Below are 16689 nucleotides of genomic sequence, written 5' to 3'. Positions count from 1 at the left end.
GTAAATATAAAAGTGCTTATATCAAGAACGTTTCTCATAGCATAATTTGATAAACAATTCAAATGTTCAGTTTTAAAATAGTATTAAGCTGAATTATAATGAATCCATACTATGGTATATGGTATAGTAATTTCTAAAAAAATATGTTGGACCTATATACACTCAAAAAATAAGATATCCTACGTATATCAGGTATAAAGGCAAGTTGAAACACTATATATAACTTATGTTAATAAACCCAATTTATGTTAACATTTAAAAATTTGCACATATATATAAATTCATGTAAATATATGTTTAAGGTCTTGAAGTAAATTCAGAAAAATGATTACATATTCTTCTAGGATAGGAATTGAGATTTGAAGAGAAATTTTATTATACTTAGGTACACTATTTATTTATTTATTTATTTTACTATTTTTATGTACTACATTGCTGATTTTTTCCCGCAATAACAACATTAAAAGTAATCTTTGGTCGTTGTTTTTTGTTTGTTTCAATTTTTTTATTAGTTAAAAAATGTATTACAAAAAAGCAGGAGTTATAAGGAACAGACACTATCTTTGCCCTTGAAGATTTAATTAGCAAGAAACACAAGAATACATTTTGTTATATAATTCAAAATTACAAAGTATCATGAAAGACAGATATCTAAGTATCATGAGCAAGAGCAACTGATTCTAAGTTAAGCATGGACATTACAGTGAAAGAGGGTAACATCCCAAGAGTAGAAGTTTGCTAAATGATTTAAGAAGAATTCTATAGTTCTACAAAGCTAATAATAAGGTGTTTGGAGAAAGTTAATTGGTATGGCTGCATAGATTATCATGGCAGATTATAGATAGCCACTCACAAAAGACTGAAGAAGACTATTGTATTGCATAATTTCTGGGCCCTAAGAAAGGAATCCAATGGGGGACAATACACCTAAGGGTTATATTCAAGACTTATCTCAATATTTCCTCTTCCATAAGATTCCCTTGTTAGACAGGAGTGTCTTTATCTTCCCTCTATGAACACCTAAAATGTATGGAAAATGCTCTGTTTGCATACCTTTATGACCTCCCTGCCCTGACACTGGAGGGTATGATCAAAAGCCATCATGAGATTCACAAGGGGTTAACATCACACACACACACACACACACACACACACACACACACACACCCCACTACACAGACATACACACAAAAGGTTTGTACCTGTGTTACGCAAAACAATTTTTCTTTTTGTTATGCTCACAACTTTGTAAACATGTATTACAGAATTTTTCATATCGTTTGGCACATATTAGGAAACCAATAAAAGTTTCTTAACTATTCATCTCCCTTTTCTCCAGAACTTGTGTTCTAAAAGCCATACAGTTGCAGTAAGAAAATTGTTTTCATTAAAAAACAATCCATGCTAATTTCACAAGTATACAGGCAACTATGAATCTGTACAATCTTTAATCTATATTTATTATCATGTTAAATTTTTATCTAGAAGGGGCCTATAGTAATTTATGTCAACTTCAAAGCATATATTTAATTTTATATCATTATATTCTCAGTGAGAAAACATTTAACAAAGTACATTGAACTGTTAATCTATGTTTAGTAAGTGAAGTGGGAACCAAATATTAAAACAATACCATTTTACTTTAATTCAATTAATTGTTTTGGTGGTTTAATGTCTTTGCTTAAAAGGAAATAAACAATGTCTCATATTGATCTGCTTCATCATGGCAGTAATGAAAATAATAGAGTTATTTCTTTAGCTCTAGTAAAAAATTATGTTTTCTTTTTTATGCATTTCTTTTTTTATTAAGCAAGCAGACAAAAAATTAAAAAATCAAGATGGCTTAATCAAATGAAAAATGAGTTTAATTATCTGAAACCTACACTAAATGTTTTTTGTTAAAAAACAACTAAGAATTTATGTCTCCCTTTGATATATGGAAAGCCACCCTCTAACCAGAAAAGTAAAACACAGAGGTTCTTGAATGTTAAGCATGCTGAAAATGAAGCACACACACCATCTATGAAAAAAGGTGGTTTTGCCATCATATCCTTGGATATGCAGACAAAAGAGTAGAAATAATTATTATAGCCTTTCTTGTAAGCCATTCTTCAGTTAGTGTGTGTGTGTGTGTGTGTGTGTGTGGCGGGGGGGGGGTTGGCATGTATGAAGGAGCTGTGAGAGAGGAGATACAGAGAGAAAGGGAACAACAAGGAGGATGCAAATGGCTGCAAACAAAATTAAAAGAAATAGTAAATAGCAGGACAAAATGGTTTTTCTTTGGGATTCATATTCTTACATTTAAACTTAATGATTGGTCTGAATATATATAAGTTGAACTATCCTACCATTTTTCATTCCCCAACCCATACCATCTCTTCATCTAAACAGCTATTGTGTTTACAGCTGGGAATAATTACCTGACACTTACTGGTGCTTTGTATTGGGAGGGATCTTCTTTTTTTTATATCACTAAACTGTAATTCTTCAAGGAAGTTCTGATTTTAAATATTCTCTAGAATATATGTTAAAATACTCAATATGGTGTGCTTGGGTGGCTCAGTCAGTTAAGCCTCCAACACTTGGTTTCGACTCAGGTCATGATCTCAGGGTTTGCAAGATCAAGTCCTGTGTTGGGGTCTGCACTGACAGTGTGGAGTCTGCTTGGGATTCTCTCTCCCTGCCCCTTCCCTGCTCATGCTCTCACTCTTCTCTCTTAAAATAAATAAACGTTAGAAAAATATTCAATATGACCATGATTATATTCAATCAACAGATGACAAAACATACCCTTTGATCACATATACAAAGTAAACATGTAGCTGATAATTTGATATTATTCTTAAATCACATTTTATATTACCTTTAATCTAAGAGTAGTTGACTGTATCCTTTTCTCAGTTTCAACGGGTCACTTATTAAACTAACTTAATTACATATTGGACTATAGAGAATCTAAGGGATAATAACTGTTACTCACTGTTCCCTGAATAGTCAATGTTCAATTGAACCTGCTCACTTGTATTTACAATTGCTTCCCTGAATTTTGATTGTATTTCTCTCTCCCATCAAGGTATCCACATTTGCTGTCTTTGAGACCTGGAAAGAGTCACACTTACTTCATAGCTCTGCTCAGTGACAGTGCACAGGTGTTTTTCTTTTCCTGTGCTATGGCATAGCTGATTTCTGCACTCATCTTGGCATTTAACCATTCACTGGGCTTTTACATCTCATGCATTGATCCCTTATTACTGTCAAACTTCCTATTTTGGGGGGGTATCACTGACTTTTTCTTTGCAGTTCAGACTTGTTTTACTATGAATTCCACAATCTCTTTGGGGAAAGAAACAATGGTTCATATTTTTGAGCACCTCAGAGCCCAGTTCTGATAACATATTAGATGCTTTCTAAAAAGTTGAATTCATGTGGATAAAACACAATGACCAATAACAATTTAGTCCATATGTCTTTTTGCAATTACCCATCTTTGTTATTTTAGGAAAGAATTGAGACTACTTGCTCATATCTTATCTAATTAACAGCACAGAAGAACTGTTTCTGTAGGTAGGATATTACTGAGAGTAAAAAAATTGTCTAGTCACAGTGTGAAATATGCTTGAGTTCTGTCAGTGGGAATTGTTTCTCCCACTTTGTCCTAAACAACAGTCTGCTACCATTCTGTTTTCTGGAATCTCCTCTTGGTAATCTTCTCTTTTGAGTCAATATGCCTAAAAACAAAGTTGCTTTTATCCTCAGTCCTTCTCTACTCCCAATCTTCTAAATTCCTAATCTTTCCAATTCCTCTGCCTAAAAGCTTATAGTCATTTCATAGCCCTGGCATCAAAAAAAAATCTGTAGGCGAGCACCTGGGTGGCTCAATTGGTTGGGTGTCTGACTTCAGCTCAGGTCATGATCTCACTGTTTGTGCTTTCAAGCCCCATATTGGGATCACTGCTTCAGATCCTCTGTTCCCCTCTCTCTGCTCCTCCCCCACTCATGTTCTCTCTCTCAAAAATAAATACATATCAAAAAAAAAACAACTCTGTAGGTATACCTTCAGAATATCAACTTGAACTATTCGAAATGATAATATTGTAGGTAAAAAATAGTTAAAAGCCAACAATGTTTATGGCTCACCCATAATCATTCAGAATCAGAACACTTCTAATCATCTTCAGTGCTACTCTTCTAGTCCAAGTCGTCATCATCTCTTTAAAATTATTTTCAATATTTTCTCCCATTCTGTGAATTATCACTTTCTTGATAGTAAAATTTGCATTTCAAAAGTCTTTTTTTTATCAAGTCCAATTTAACTTTTCTTTTCTTGCTTGTGTTTTTAGGATCATATCTAACAAGGGTTGCCTAACCCAAGATCACAAAGATTTACTCTCAAATTTTCTTCTAAGAGTTTTATAATTTTAGTTACTACATTTAGTTCTATAATTGTCTACGACCCATTTTAATTTAATTTTATGTGTAGTGTAAAGTAGGGGACCAACTTCATCCTTTTGTGTGTGGATATCCATTTATCCCAGCATAATTTGCTAAAAACACTATTCTTTTCCCCATTCCATGTCTTGGCACTACTGGCCAGAATTTAATTGACCATAGTTATATAGGTTTATTTCTAGACTCTCAATCTTATTCAATTGATACATATGTCTATCTTTATGCCATTACTACATAGCTTTATAAGTTTTGGAACTGGGAAGTATAAGTGCCCCATATTTGTTCTTTATCAAGATTATTTTGGCTATTCTGGATTTCTTGTGTTTTCATATACATTTTAGGATCAATATATCATTTTCTTCAAAAAAAAAATAGCCTGGGAATCTGATAGGGATTGCACTGAATCTATTGGTTAATTTTGAGACTATACTATCATCATCCTTTATATAAATTTTTATTCCCACAGAACTGACGTTTTCACTTCAGTCTTTGCTCCTCAAACCTATTCTGCATATAGAATCAATGTGATTCTTTGAAAATTGAAATCAGATTATATACTGCCTCTGTATATAAATGTCCATGCCTTTCTGCTTCACCCAGAATAAAATATAAGGTCCTTTCAATGGTTTAATGGTCTGGCATATACTTTTCTTTGGCTGCTACACTGATTTCATCTTACAATTTTCCCCTTTAGTCACTCACTTTAACTATACTGAATTTATCATTAATTATGCTGTGCACAATCCACCTCAGATTCTTTATACTCCCTATTCATTCTGACTACATCCTTCCTCCTCGGAGCATCCTTCATTTCCTTCAGGTCTCAGGTATAATACTATTAGACAGTATTTGATCCTTTTTATCTAAAATAGCATTTCTCCATCTATCTCTGTGTTCTGATCTGCTTTGTTTTTCTTCAGAGCACTTACCACTGCCTGAAATTTAATATATACCATACATATATGTTTTTCATATTTATCCCTCAAATTTAATGTAAATTTCATAAAAACAAAGATTTTTTTTGTTCACTATTTTGTCTTCAGTGCTTAGAAGAGTGCCTGCCACATAGCAGGCACTCAGTAAATATTTGTAGAAAAATTAACAATATATTTTAGAAGTATCTAATTGCTATAGATGAAATAACCAAATTTAGCAGGAGTCTGTTAGACAATGTAATATACATATAATACACAATTAAAACTTCTCCTTCTTCTTACATTCAATATTATTGTATTATTCAAGCAGTATGTCTACTTTAAAGCACATGTCAAATGATTTTGAAGACCAACATAGTCTTAAATGAATAAGTCTTCTTTGAATTTATTTTTAGCAAGTCAAAAATACTAAGGTCTCATAATCATTACCAGTCCTGACAAGCAATAAAATTTATATCACCATTTTCTAAAAAGAATCACTGGCATCTCATAAATAGTATTCTAGACAAGGAAGCCAAGAACATTTAACTTCTTCACAGTTCTATTTTTAACTCTGCATGATTTGGAATGTGCTGCTGGACAAGTCATTTATCTTTTCTAACATTAGGTTGTGTTTCTTTAAAACAAAGCTAATACAACTTGCCGCTATTTATATTTTGTCATGCATATAGCAATGTTGATAAAGGTGACATAATTCTAAACACAGGCTAATTTTGCACTGGGGAGTTGCCATTCAAAAATAAATAATTCCTGTAGTATAAAATTTTCAGTGTGAATAAAGAAGGATATATTGATATTATAGTATGAAAAATAACAGAACTATAAATGCATAGGAAGCTGTATGGTAAAGAAAAGTATCAGGAGTCAGGGAGACTTTTGTTTAAATGTTGATCTATACTTCCTAAGTGTAGTAGAATAAAAAAGTTTAATTTTATGTAACCTTAGTTCTTTTCTCTAAAAGGAGAGTAACAAACACTTTTATAGCACCCAACATGGTGTCTGGCATATGATAGGTGCTAAATAAATGTGCAGTTCAATCCCCTTGATAAGGACTATCAAATGGCCATGGCACCAAGTATAAAATCACAAGTCTCATGAAAAGATAAGCTGAAACAACTACCTCTGTATGAAGCATGTGGGGATAACTGGAATGAGTTAAGATTTCCATTATTAGTTTTTTTTTAATTTTTTTTAACATTTATTTATTTTTGAGACAGAGAGAGACAGAGCATGAACGGGGGAGGGTCAGAGAGAGGGAGACACAGAATCTGAAACAGGCTCCAGGCTCTGAGCTGTCAGCACAGAGCCCGACGCGGGTCTCGAACTCACGGACTGCGAGATCATGACCTGAGCCGAAGTCGGCCACTCAACCGACTGAACCACCCAGGCGCTCCCCATTATTAGTTTTTTAATTAGCTGATACTCCATAATAAAATCACATAAAAAATGAACATTTTGGGGACACCTCTCTGGCTCAGTTGGTACAGCATGTGACTCTTGATTTTTGGGTCATGAGTTCAAGTCCCACATTGGGCCTAGAGTTTACTTAAAGAAATGAATACTTATTATTATTATTTTTTTTTTTACAAAATTGAATATTAAAACAAAATGAAAAAAATTATGAGGATTTCAAAGGCTTCATAAAAATTTGGGACCAAGTCAGCTATTCAACTTTTTTCTTTTTGCCATTTAAATATTGTATACAGTTGTTTTTTCTAATTCCAAAGTGAAATAAATATCCTTCTCAATCCAAATACTGTCAACAGAAATTGACAGCCTGGTGTGTATATGCCATCCTTTTGTGTATACTCAGATAAATATTTGCATATGATTTCTATTTTTTCTTTATATATTTTATATATATATATATATATATATATATATATATATATATATATATATCCTGAAAAGTATTTTGGAAATTATTTAATATAAACAGATAGAAATGTAATTAGAAAGACTAATTCATTATCCAAACCAAGAAAGACTATGCTATTAAAACTCAGTTTGGACACCAGTTTTAACTGAGACTGTCCTAGGAGAAACAGGGAGTATGGTCATACTAGATGTTTGGTCACACCAGTCGGTAGTTGCACAATGCTTTATAATCCAGTTATTCTATAATTTAGTCACTACTTTACTAGCTGATGTCCATTGAGGTCACTTCGAGTTTCAGGTCACTCCAAAAACAAACAAACAGACAAACAAACAAACAATTGATGTAATAAATATTCATTTTCTGGTAGTTTTTTTTCCTGGAGGAGTGAATCCTAAAATTACATTGCTGGGTCAGGAGGTTTGTACTTTAAAAGAATCACATTAATAATGTCAGATAACATTCTAAAAAGCATTTCACACTCCCTCCAATGATACATGAGAGCACTCACTTCTCTACAAGGAAAATCTATAGTTACATGGACTGATTTCTCAGTCATTCCTGAATCTGATTAATATATATCTTCTTGTAGTAACATCACATTCTTTTGCTTATAATATATTTAAAACTTTAACTATTTTTCTAGTTAGATATTCTCATGGAAATGTTGAAATGCTGAACATATTGTATTTAAATTATATGTACATTGTGGAAAAGATGACATTTTATGATTTAAATTTTGTCATCAAATCACAAATATGTCTTAATTTGTTTTATATTCTTTAATAATATTTTTATGAGTTATTTCATGTAGACCTTAGGTTTCTGTTATTGGATCACTCATTTTACTTTATACTTTTTCTTGTCATCAACAAGTAGTATCTAGTAGTCCCAACTAGATAATATTTTCTTATAAAAAGCTATTAAATTTTGAGTTTATACTCTTGATATTTGACATCTTAATATTAAAATATTAACATTAATTATTAAATTACTTTGATCTTTTAGCTAGTAATTAAATGAACAGTCTTGTTTATGTAAGTAATCATAATAAACAAAGAAATTTTGTTCATTTTTTTATATTTCATCCTAATATTTCATGTTATTATCTTGGATCCGAATTCTGTGTCTACCTTACAAACTGTTGTAACTATGCAAGTGACTTAAGTTATATATACCCTAGTTTCCTCTTCTATAAAACGAGTTTAATAAACTTAACTAAAAGAATTTTCTCATTTTTGTGTTTGTTCAATTATGTACTGTGTATCTCTTCTCTCATTAGAATATGGACTGATGGGATTAGGGTTCTTTTCAGGTGTCATTCCCTTAGCACCTGAAAGAGTGCACTGGATAATGTAAGTGCTCAAAATTATTTGTTAACTGACTGGATGATGGATGCATGGATGAATGAATTTGGACATCCTTTATGCAACCCTCATTTGTAAATATGTAAGTTGCCAAAAAATACCTTCCTCATTTCTCCTTGAATTATTCATTGTGACCAGGTGACAAGAAATTCCTCTGCCTGCAGAGTTATATGAACTCACCTTTTGAGTTGGATACTGATCAGACTCTGTATAAGCACGTAGGCAGCATCTCAGTCACCGAAGATTTTGGCAAACAACCGAACTCTATTTTATTGACTTTGCTCCATTTTGATTTTTCAAGCACTTTGACAAGATCATTACCCATTTTTCCACATAAACTTTAAGCCCATTTCTTGACATTGTGTTGCCCAGATAAACTATGGAGTCCTAACTCTTTTTCTCTAATTATACATTCCTGATCCTCCATATAACTTCTCTGATTCACCAACTGAGTACATGTCTTCTCCCCGTGCACTTTCTGACACAATTTGCTTTTAATTTCTAGGTAAAAATCCACATTCCCAAAGCACCTTAGTTCTAATCCCTATAAAGATCATTTGTATGAAAATTTGTTAATTTATCTTCAGACATTCTGTTATTTTTAATATCTTTCCATTTTTTCAACTCCAATAAAATACCAACACATAAGCATTGTTTTTAAGACTGAATAAACCTATTGGAAAGATATAGCACAACAGCGAAGCACAACAATAGAACATAAAAGACTCTCTTGGGGCGCCTGGGTGGCGCAGTCGGTTAAGCGTCCGACGTCAGCCAGGTCACGATCTCGCGGTCCGTGAGTTCGAGCCCCGCGTCGGGCTCTGGGCTGATGGCTCAGAGCCTGGAGCCTGTTTCCGATTCTGTGTCTCCCTCTCTCTCTGCCCCTCCCCCGTTCATGCTCTGTCTCTCTCTGTCCCAAAAATAAATAAAAAACATTGAAAAAAAATAAAAAAAAAGAACATAAAAGACTCTCAGCAGCCAGTATATAAGTATATATTTTTTAAATATTTACTTATTTTTTGGAGAGAGCAAGAGAACATGCAAGAGGGGTGGAGGGGAAAAAAGAGAGAAAGAAAGAATCCCAAGCAGGCTCTGTGCTGTCAGCAACATCTTATGAACTGTGAGATCATGACCTGAGCCAAAATCAAGAGTCAGATGCTTAACTGACTGAGCCACTTAGATATCCCTCAGAAGCCAGCATATATAATTAAACTATTAAATGTGTACAGAGAAAGTGCAATCCCTCTGCCAAGAGATCTATGTATCTCTTACTAGTAGAGATCCAGATAGATCCAAGGTCTTAAAATAGACATAGAATCATGAATGCACTTCCTAGAGGCAGATCAGGAAAGTATTAAGGAAGGGATCCAGTATCACTATTGAATAGACCTTAAAATTTTTAAATCAAATTTAACTTCTAATAAATGGTAACTATAACCAATTTTGTGGGATTTTATATGAGAAAAGGCATTTAAAAAATAAAAGACAAAAATTTTGTCTTGCATGTTATAATGTATTTCATTATTTTCTTTGAGACTTCGAAATGGTTTCTAAGCCAAGATTCAATCTAATAGCCTTAATTAAGTCACTATAATACAACATCCTAAGAAAAAAGACTGTAGAATACTTACACTGAATATAAAGACTTACTTATAATGAATTGTCTGCCTTTGGAAAAGATGGCCATTGTAAATTCTCTCAGTAGATTTACTGATAATCTTGTCTGCAAATATTTCTGGGTCATTTTCTATTAGGTATTGGTGGATATGATATAGTCTAATGAGGCTTATTTTGATTTTTGATTTGTCTAACTTTTTTCTTTCTCTTCAAAATGTACTAAATTCGACTTAACTTCTTTCTGTGTTAACTGCCACCACACAGTATATTCTATAGCATTGGATATGTTCTGGAAATATATAAGTATCTTATAAGATGTTTTTAAAATATTTTATCAGTGAATTTTAAAAGTATATTAATTTTTTAAAAGAACTGAGTTAATGTTTCTGCTATCTCTTGCCTATGTGATATTTTTATGACATTATCCAAAAATAATTTTAAAATTTATTCTAAAAGTTAGCCTATACCTTCTTTATGCACACATATATTCTTATTCCTAATTGTGTCTTGAAACTCTTTTTCAGTAGATTTCTAGATGTTAAGAATAAAAGAATAATCATGAAAAGGATATTCATTTAATGTCTTAATTTGGAAATTTTTACTTTTCTAAGAACTCCTCAGAAAATTTTGCATTTTTGCCAGTTGTATGACTCAAGGTAGCACTTGCTAGTTGCTATAACAAACAAACCAAAATTGTGGTTGCTTAATTCAACAAATGTTTATTTGACACTTGCACGAAGTCTAATACAGATGTTCCTGGCTGAGCTATTCTTCTAGGAAGTTCCATCCAAGAAAAGGATCCCAAAGTCCATGTTTCCCACCATCATGTGATTCTGCTATCTTGGAGCACTTCACTTTCAGACAGCGAGTGAGATCATGGGAGATTGTATCTTTCATGGCCAGGCTACAATAATTTCCCTTTATTCTATTAGTCACAGCCAGTTGCATGGTTCCAACCTAACTGCAAGAGAGGCTGGGGAACTCAACCTTCCTTTGTGCTCAGGAAGAGAAAAGGGAGATTGCTAAACTTCTAGTCAGTCCCGCCATACAGGTATGCCAGTTTAGAACATGGTAGAGGAAAATAATATCAAAAGTGGGAACAAAAGTCCTCAATTATAGTTTCTTTTACTAAAATTATTGTTATTAAAATCTTGGTTCAAAAAAAATCCTGGTTCAAGGATCAAATTTTAAAATGCAATATTTTTATCATTTGTGCATTGCTCTATAAATAGAAGTGATTTTATCAAGTTACGTACGTGATACAAGTAGTCAATATTTATCCATCAGTTAAGATGCAATATCATAAATTCTTTAGAAAAACACTATGCCACAATACAAGACAGATGAAGTGCAGAGGAAATAATTCATTTTAATTATCACATTTCAGTGGGTATATAACATACTAGATATAACTGCCATGTGCCTGTTGATGGGATACAATATTGTCTACATTCTGATTGTCTTTTCCATGAATTGTTTTATAAGGGATCAGGATTTTTTCAGTGATTAGATTTGCCAAATAATATCAATAACCAAAAGAACATAAAATATATACTATGAAAGTGTGGTTAGAATGATCAGAAGCTGTAATATTGAATTAGTTAGATGCAAACTATTGTAGACTGTAACAATTAAGTAAGCATTTGCAATATAAATATTAAAAGTTATCAAAAAATGTAATGTAAGTTTATACAATTACATAGGTATATACATAGATTTGGAGTCTGCAGATATATTGAGGCATAGAATTTACAGAGAAACTTGATGTGATGTTTTATGTGAACTAATTCTAAAAACACGTTTAAGAAATACTGGGTTCTCATCAATCTTTGGAGTGAATTTCATATTTGATTAATTTGTATTGTCTGTTAAGCCAGCAAGGCACTATGCATGGCATGGTAATTTCCTATTTGCCAAAAATTTATAATATTTTCCTTTTATTTAAAAATCACAAATTTGAAGTATACAAAACATTTTCTAAGTAAATATAACACATTAACTTTAACTTTGCAAGACCTGTCACTCAAATTCCCTGCTGAAAGTAAATTCAAGATTAAGGTTTCATATAGTTGCAAGATTAAAGAATCAAAACCTATGAAGGTTAAGGACTAAAATTGAACTAATTATTGTTATCAAAATGCTTCATGTCCAGGCAAGCAAGAGATGCATCATTAACTCTGCTTTTGATAAATGCCTTTAAACCAAAATTCTGCCTGGCTGAATGTCAGATTTTGTTATTTATAGTCAGGGTCAACTATATTTCAATATCAGCTATGTGGATAGTGGATTGACCTAAACCCATTGAGCTGATACTTTTATAATTCAGGGTCAGTAGAAGTGTTACTGGTCATTAATCATCATTAGAAAAGTCTAGTTTCCAATAACACTTGATTTTTTTTCTTGAGAAAAAAATACCAGCCAATAGCTAAACCCATTAGTCAAAAGAAGTAAATTCTGTCTTTATTTATTATTGAAAGATGTTATCCATCTACTTCTAAATCACATACTTGATAGTTACATATTTTTAAAATTTATAACATATGTACTAAAAAAGAATCTGTAATAAGGTAAATATATAGTCATAACTAAAAATTGATTAAAGTAGCAGAAATGAAAATTAGGGAGGGAAGGAAAGAAATACTAGTGTGAGTTTACTAGGTAAAAGAAGTTACCACAATTAATTAGTTACCAATTTCTGGGAATCTAAGAAAAGTGGAAAATATCATTGATTACATTGTTTACAAAAAAGAAGCATGCCATCTCACACATAAAGAAAACTTGTTCTGGAAATCTAAAAAAATATATATGTGAACTGATTAAACATATCGTTAAGGATTTTGCTCTAATTCACTCATGTGTGGAATTTAAGAAACAAAACAAATGAGCAAAGGGAGAAAAGAAAGAGGCAAACCAAGAAACAGACTCTTAACTATAGAGAACAAACTGATGGTTAGCAGAATGGAGGTGTGTGTGGGGGGGGATAGGTTAAATAGGGACAAAGAAGGGCACTTGTGATGAGCACCTGGTGTTGTACGGAAGTGTTGAATCAGTATATTGTACACCTGAAAGTAATATTACACTGTATACTAACTAACTGGAATTTAAATAAAAACTTAAAAATTTTTGCCATATAAAAGTTTAGGTATTTTATTTTATTTTTATACATTTTTTTTGAGAGAGAGGGGGCACAAGTGAGCGAGGGGCAGAGCTAGAGAGAAACAGAGAGAGAGAAGTGGATCTCATCCGAAGCGGGGCATGCTTGTGTTCAGCCAAAGTGGGGCTTGTGCTCACCCAATGGGGGAGTCGAGCTCACCCTCTGTGGGACTCCAACTCATGAACCATGAGATCATAACCTGAGCTGAAGTCAGATGCTTAACACCCACGCACCCTAAAAGCCTAGGACTTTTAATGAGATAGATTATTGATATGTATGAGTATCAGAGAATGAAGGAGACCATTTATTTGTGGACACAATAGTATCACTTAACAAAGAACTATTTTTATTTAATTTTCAGTGCCATCCATGTTTATTAAATCATAGATTCTTTTCTCCCTAACATGATCTTCCAAAAAAACCCATCTTGGAGGCAATGTCAATAGTAACTACTAACCATAAAACTAACTCAGACTTTATGGAGATATTTGGAAATCAATAGGTTTGTGAAAAAATATTAAAAAGTATTGACTATCCATAAAGAATCTAGGTGCTATGGGATAGAAAAAATAACAATGGCATGTTCCTTGACCTAAAGAAATTTATAATCCAATTAGCGGGATAAGAAATAAATAATGACTGAACTGGAAATTGTATACTACTAGTCCTAAAAAGGAATATAATACAATACAATAAAAGATTTATATTCAGTAAGGTATTTATTGTGTATTTTAAATGACTGTCAATGTGTCAAAGGGTCACCATGACCTAAAGTCATCAGTTACAACTTTACAGAGGAGGAGGCCTCTGTTTTGTTGTCACTTACTGAGCATCTATTGTGAATGTTGTCTTTTGAACTCAAAGTTTATTAGGAAAAGCAGATGTGTATAGATACAATAAAATACTGTAGTATGTGTAGCAAGAAGCATGTTTATAAGGAGAAATTTCCTGGAAACAGGTAAATTCTAATACTTGGAATTTAGAAGGATAAATAATGGTTTTCCAGCTTAAAACAAATAATGGTTTTCTAGCTGGTAAAGGAGAGAAAACTCATTTCAGAGAAATGCAATAGAATAGACAAAGGGCTTAGAAGCATAAAACAACATACCTTTTTACAGAAATTATACTTAGCTCAATATTGATGAGCAGTTAAGTAATAAGAATGAAGAGATAAGCGGCCTGGCAGAGCCCATATGCAATGGATCTTAAGCCCTCTTAAGAACTTTCAACTTTCTATAGAGTTCAGAGCTTCTCAATCAGTGTTTAACAAAAGGCTTAAGGTCAGTGAGACATGGATGATCTCCTCAGTCCTGGTGCAGCTAAAAGGGATTGAGATGCAGGGAGTCTGATCAATCATAACTTAGATTGAGAGCAATGTATTTTCCTCTATTTGCCCTAAATTTCTTTAAAATATCACAACTTTTATGTGTTCCATGATGAAGATATTAAGAAGAACTGTTATAGATGATGGGAGTCAATGAAAGGCTTTAAGTAGGGGAAAGACTAACAGATTTGCATTGTAGCAATTTAATTAGGGACTGTATGAATAATGGATTAGAAATAACAAAGCTAGAGACAGGGAGACTACTTAAGTGGCTACTGGAAAATCTAGGTAGAAGATAATTAAATTATGAACTAAGATATGGCAAGAAAATTTAAGGGGTAATTAGGAGGAAGAATTGATAGGACTTGGTAGTATTACAACTTTTCTCAACTCCAAGAGTGTACATGTCATACGTAGAATGCAATGAAATGGTGTGTTCAATGTTCAAGACAATGACCCAGTGGCTGTGGGGATTTCTGCAGAGTATTAGAGGAAATATTTATTATTGACTTCTTCAGGAGGCAGGATTATGAAAAATTTAACATTTGCGGCCTCTTTCTGTCATGTCAATCATTCCTAGCCTGGAACAAAGATAGAGACACTGAATTCTAACATTTCTTTTCCACCTCCCCTTGGGATCCAGTTTGTCTACCAAGAAGGGTGTTTCTTCCTGCTCTTCTCCATAATTTCTACTGGGAAACCCTGCCCTATCGTCTGTGTGAGAAGGTATCTGGTTGTCGAGCACTGCTAATGACTCTAGGTAATCCAGGTGAATTTTGGTGCTTAGGATTAGGACTCTAGTCTGCAGATACGAGAACTACATTCTCCAGTTTCTATCAGCAATAAAGCTGCTATTTTGATCTCCCTTCTGCTCTATTCTTTTGTGTTGTTCTCATTTGCTTTAGAATTCAGGCAAATAAGAGGAATGCTACCTATTGGGATCTTTTATTTTTTTTTAAATTTTTTAATGTTTATCTTTATTTTTGAGACACAGAGAGACAGAGCATGAGTGGGATATAGACAGAGAGAGAGGGAGACACAGAATCTGAAGCAGGCTCCAGGCTCTGAGCTATCAGCACAGAGTCCGACACAGGGCTCGAACTTGTCAACTGAGAGATCATGACCTGAGCTGAAGTCGGATGCTCAACCAACTGAGCCACCTAGGCGTTCCTGGGCTCTTTTAAATTTCAATATGGTTTTGAGGACTAAGGAAAATGGAACTCAATCAATCAAAATAAGACGCATTATTAGTTTCATGATATTTTCATGGGATAAAATAATTCATTAAGAAACAACCACTTTTAAATATCTGCAAGATATTCAAAATATGTGGCTGGTTTTATCATTAACAAAACAGTTCTTCGATATATTTATAACATGCTTAATGGAATAAAATGATATACTGTGAGACAATTATATGAAATATAATATTTTCACTCAAAGCTTTGTCCATGAAAACCCAAAATAAAACAAAAATTTTATTCAAATTAATTTTCATATTTGTTTTAACAACATTCATAATGAGCAAAAAAAAAAGATTCGTAAGAGAAAAAAATACTTTTAAGTGTCATACCTTATTTTTAACTTGGAAATGTATTTTTATATCAAAATTTTATCATACAGCAAAAACAAAAAACAAAGGAAAGGGAAGCATATTTACTCTGGCAAATTGTGCAAAGGTTTTGGCTCTTCTGATTAACATTGTTATCAAGGAGACACCTGGTTATAACTTGCCTCAGCAAGAAGGAGAAATAGTGATGGACTGGGAAATAGATATTTTTGATAGAATGTATTCATAGCTCCTGAAATGTCTAAAAGACCTATCTACAGTAAATAAAAAACTAGTTTCCCAGGCTTTTGATTAAGAGAATCATTATCAGAGATAAAGGTCTTTGGACATTCTTTCCCTTTAAAAACAAACTTTCAGAGAGTTTGTAGCAATGTCATCTTGGAATTGAAATTTTCCT

General features: G+C 32.8%; 1 protein-coding gene across 9 annotated transcripts in view; it reads right to left on the bottom strand.

Annotated features, from left to right (window-relative positions):
* Positions 1-16689, bottom strand: part of CNBD1 (cyclic nucleotide binding domain containing 1) — a 490155-nt gene that overhangs the window by 68513 nt on the left and 404953 nt on the right. The window contains exon 11 of one of the 9 annotated variants that reach the window (XR_006592680.1): positions 2981-3099. The exons of the other annotated variants lie outside the window; for them this stretch is intronic. The gene's annotated coding sequence lies outside the window, so the exon portion shown is untranslated. The remainder of the gene's footprint in view (positions 1-2980; positions 3100-16689) is intronic. 9 annotated transcript variants of the gene reach the window in all.

This window comes from Felis catus, chromosome F2 (assembly GCF_018350175.1).
Source record: "Felis catus isolate Fca126 chromosome F2, F.catus_Fca126_mat1.0, whole genome shotgun sequence".
Lineage (NCBI taxonomy): Eukaryota > Metazoa > Chordata > Mammalia > Carnivora > Felidae > Felis > Felis catus.
Note: the sequence above shows the minus strand (reverse complement) of the source record. Positions and strands in the feature narration are given on the sequence as shown.